Source organism: Petromyzon marinus, chromosome 22 (genome assembly GCF_048934315.1).
Source record: "Petromyzon marinus isolate PM22_M1 ecotype Great Lakes invasive population chromosome 22, UKy_Petmar_22M1.pri1.0, whole genome shotgun sequence".
Taxonomy (NCBI): Eukaryota; Metazoa; Chordata; class Hyperoartia; order Petromyzontiformes; family Petromyzontidae; genus Petromyzon; species Petromyzon marinus.
In genome coordinates, this window is record NC_133688.1 from 11,195,717 (window position 1) to 11,200,516 (window position 4,800).

Below are 4,800 nucleotides of genomic sequence, written 5' to 3' on the forward strand. Positions count from 1 at the left end.
TCTATTCCTTAAAATCCTGTATTCTAGCCAGTCATTTAGCAAATTACTTTTCTGAGCACATGCCCAAGCCTTGTCCCTAGTTTTCATGAGCTTTGCAAACAAAAAAATACTATGATAATATATGCATTGTCCTTGAAACTGATTGGTCCACACCAAGGGACAGCTTTCTTTTGAGCCTCGACCCAATTGGTGCTCGACCAGATGACGCCAAAAGGCGTAGCCTGCTTCTAAACTTACCTGTGCGTACAGCTGCTCTTTAATGTAGACTTATTTCAGCTTATTTCTTCAATGCATTTATATTGTTTTGATTGCTCACGTCACGCTTTTAACTGATACGTAGTACTGCTATGCTGATTAATATGTTATACTGCTAAATACGTTGGACTTTCTTGGCTACAGCCCATTGCATTTCGTCTATCGTTTTGTTACATTCGTGGGAACATCACCCATTAATATTTGCCGTACCGCACCTTTACTTTCCACCAAAGCGGGGAGCACGCAGGGAGGTTCAATGCCCCAAATATTGTTGACCTTGCTTTCTTACGGTGGGTATGGAACATTGTGAGAGAGACATTGTTCTTCCATACCAAGAAAACACCATCGCACGATTTTCTGACGCTAACAGAGCATACGATGCCCTACAATAACATTTTCCTGTCGCAAGGCCAAGATGGGTACCACGTCAACATTCCTCCAATTACAAAGCTGCAGGACAAAGACATCATCACAAAACTGTATCCTCTAAAAAGACTTATATTCCTTCGTGATCATGGACAGAGGAGGAAACCACATATTATGGTGCGCCAACCTCTTTCACCAGTATGTTGTCGATGAGTATGCCAACATTGAGAGTGAGCGCCTTCTTTACATTCAACTGAATCAAAACCGCCTGCGTGTGACCAGTGTGCTCATCTCTGGGATGCCATCAATGCCGAAGGAGATGGAAACGGTCACAATGTGGGCTGATTAGTTATTTTGCCTTCATCCTTCACAGCTCCACCAAGATACATGCATGAGAAGACTCAGGATGCCATGACGTACATCAGCCAATATGCCACGCCCCATCTCTTCATCACCTTCACTTGCAATCCCAAATGAAAGGAGATCCAGGTTTACCTTTATCTAAGCCAAAAGCCACCAGACAGACATGACATATTAGCGAGGGTCTTAAAACTCAAAGTTTATGACCTCATTATGCTTATTACAACCAATGAAGGTGGTGCTTTTGGATAGATAAGCAGTAACTTGCACACCATTGGGTGGCAAAACTGTCATCTTCCTCATGCTCACATTTCGCTATGAATGAGGGAAGCAATTCATGCAAGTCACATTGACACATTTATCAGTGCTGAGCTACCTCACCCCCATCAAGACCCTGCTCTTTTTCTATGCGGTCTGCAACCAAATGGTTCATGGCCCATGTGGCCAGTTCTATGAAAATGTGCCATGTATGTGTAGTGGAATAAATAGGCGCATGGGGGTAATTGGTGAGATCGCGCGGGGGCAGGACAGTATGGGTCATATTGGGACAGCCAGGTGCGATGGTTGGGACGATGAGGAAACGATTGGGCCAATTAAGCTGGGGGAACAAGGACGACTGTGATTGGCTGGTGTTGTTGTCAGTGCTGAGGTGGCGTCTTGAAGTCTGGCGAGGTAACAGGCGCATGGGCACGCGGAGCGTTGTTAGGACGCGGGTAAATTAATTGGGGTGTAATGAGAACGAGGATTAATTGGGGAGACGTGAGGAGAAACGGGGAGTTGGAGTCGGGGGCTGGACGAGGCAAGACGTGGAGCAGCTGAAGGGAGAAGCAGCCAGCAGTGAAGAGAGCATAGTGATAGCAAAGAGCGGAGAACAGAGAGAAGCAGCCAGCAGTGGAGAGAGCACAGTGATAGCGGAGAGCGGAGAGCAGAGACGAAGCAGTTAGCAGTGGAGAGAGCTCGGTGATAGCGGAGGGCAGAGACGAAGCAGTTAGCAGTGGAGAGACCACAGTGATAGCGGAGAGCGGAGAGCAGAGACGAAGCAGCTAGCAGTGGAGAGAGCACAGTGATAGCGGAGAGCGGAGAGCAGAGACAAAGCAGCTAGCAGTGGAGAGAGCACAGTGATAGCGGAGAGCGGAGAACAGGGACGAAGCAGCTAGCAGTGGAGACAGCACGGTGATAGCGGAGAGCAGGGACGAAGCAGCCAGCAGTGGAGAGAGCACAGAGACATCGGAGCTGACGGAGAAGTGGAGATTGGAGAGACAAAGGCGGCGAGCGAGTCGAGTGAGGCACGGCGAGCGAGCTGTGGCAACAAGGGAACTGTGGAGCATTGAGGACATGTGGAGAACTGTAAATAAATTGGTGTTGGAAGAAAGACAAAAGTTGTCCGAGTGAAATCAACCACTACATATGCAAGACCACAAGTGTACCAAGAGGTATCCATGGAACTACTTGACAGAAACTCTGTCGGTCCATGATGGCTATCCTCTATATTGTCACAGAAATACTGAGCATGGTGGATTTCAAACAATGCTCACACCTTACTCTTTGGTTCTATTCGGTAAAGTCACGTAGGTAAAAAATAAAACAACAAAAATCACGACGTTTCGGCCACAACACAAGTAGCCTTCTTCAGGTGAAGGAACAGAACTGTCGGGACGACAGAGCTTCAATGAACGCTGCTAAGATTCGTGGCGTCTTTTTAAGCTGGGTGAGAGAAGTGAGGCACCTTGACAAAGGAGTTTACATATCAAACAGGAGAATTTAGCATTGAAATAGCTGAGGGATTAGCTTGTGACTGGTCACAGAAATAGCTATGTTAAAGTCAAAGCCTACACATCCACAGAGGCACCTAGTACATGGACGCCAAAGGGGCTGCGCTACCCAACTATCATACAGTAAACCGATGTGAAAAAAACTAAGTCTCAATTATATCAATATAATAAATGTACTCAATATATTCTTCAATAAGCTGAGCTATTAACAGAAACTGGGTATACACTTCGATGGTGGTGTGAAAAGGGGATTTTAAGAAGCATGTGGACGCTGCCGTGCCCCCTCGCCAGCCTGCACAGGTCGACCCCCTCCCTACCTTTCATCATGCTAAGTCCGCCTATTAAAATGCAAAATTTTATGCTAATTCCTTTGTCAAGGCACCTTAATTACTCTCACACAGCTTAAAGGTCACGGTCTGAGCTTAGCTGTGTTCACTCCAGCGCTGTCCTCGAGACAGTCTGGTCCCTTCACCTGATGAAGGCCGCTTGTGTTGTGGCCGAAACGTCGTGATTTTTGTTGTTTTATTTTTTTACCTACGTGACTTTACCGAATAGAACCAAAGAGTATGGATCCTTGCAGTCACGAAATTATTAACTATCCTCACATAGCGGCGTGTGCTTGTTTACCCAACGGCTTAAGGGAAATTATTAACTATCCTCACACAGCGGCGAGTCGACCGCTCACTTACTCCCCGCAGTTAGGACACGCGAGTGGGTGAAGGCACGCGCCTATTCAATCCCTAAGGGAGTCGGCCAGCCGCTCGCTATGTCGGTCCGAGAGGACCCTGGTACGGGGGGGGGGGGCGGTCACCCGCTCGGGTGCGCGGGGGAGCCCGAAAGACAAAGACGCGGAGGGGACGGGGGTGGGGGAGGCAAACACCCCCCCCCCCCGCGCGTGGAGGGGGAGGGGGGCCTCAGTCCCCACCAATTAGACGTGGCGCCCCCCCCCCGCTCGGGGTGAGGGAGAGGGAGGTCACCCCCCGTGTAATGGGGAGTGGGGAGGGGGGCACTAGCCCCCACAATGCCCTTGCTCAAGAGATCCTACGGGAAATATGCTATTATGTTCGTAGCTCTTTCGGTGAAGTCACGTTGAAGGGAAACAATAAAATAATAAAAAATATATAAAACAATACAAATTCTCACGACGTTTCGACAATAACACAAACGGTCGTCATCAGGTGTGTCGGTTTGCATTAATACATTTATTTTTAAACGGTGTGTGTGTTTGAGTCCATGTGTGTGTATCTAAAGTGGATGCCTGTGCGTGTCAGTCGATGTGTGTGTTTGAGTCCATGTGTGTGTATCTAAAGTGGGGAGCGGTAGTGTAGCGGTTAGCGCGCTGCGCTATGAACCTGGCGACCCGGGTTCGATTCCCGCTCACGGCCAACACCAGTGATGATTATCTGTCTGTTAAGGCTATACGGGGGAACTTTGTCTTTTGTATCTAAAGTCCAAGCCTGTATGTGTGAGTCCATATATGTATGTGTGTGTAGGCCAATATGTGTGTGAGTCTATGTATGTGTGTGTACGTCGATTTGTGTGTGTAACTCCATGTTTGTGTATCTAAAGTGGATGCCTGTGTGTGTGAGTCCATATGTTTGTGTGTGTAAGTCGATGTGTTTGTGTGTGTGGGTCAATGTCTGTGTGTACATCTGTATGGGGAGCGGTAGTGTAGCGGTTAGGGCGTTGCGCTATGAACCTGGCGACCCGGGTTCGATTCCCGCTCACGGCCAACACCAGTGACGATTATCTGAACCGGTCCCGGGCCTCCCGTAGGTCGACTCAGCCTCAAATGAGTACCTGGTGCGGTGTGTAAACATTGCCACTAGGGAGACAAAGGCGGTCGGGCGTGGTGCTGGCCACCCACCCCCTCGTGTGCCGTGCCGGCCTTCATAGGTGCTCGCTAACAGCACTTGCCCCTACAGTCTGTTAAGGCTATATGGGGGATCTTTATCTTTGTGTGTACGTCTAAGTCGATGTGTGTGTGAGCAAACCGGGGTACTTCCCACTAGTACCTAATGAACTGAACTTTGCGTGGGTTTGTGGC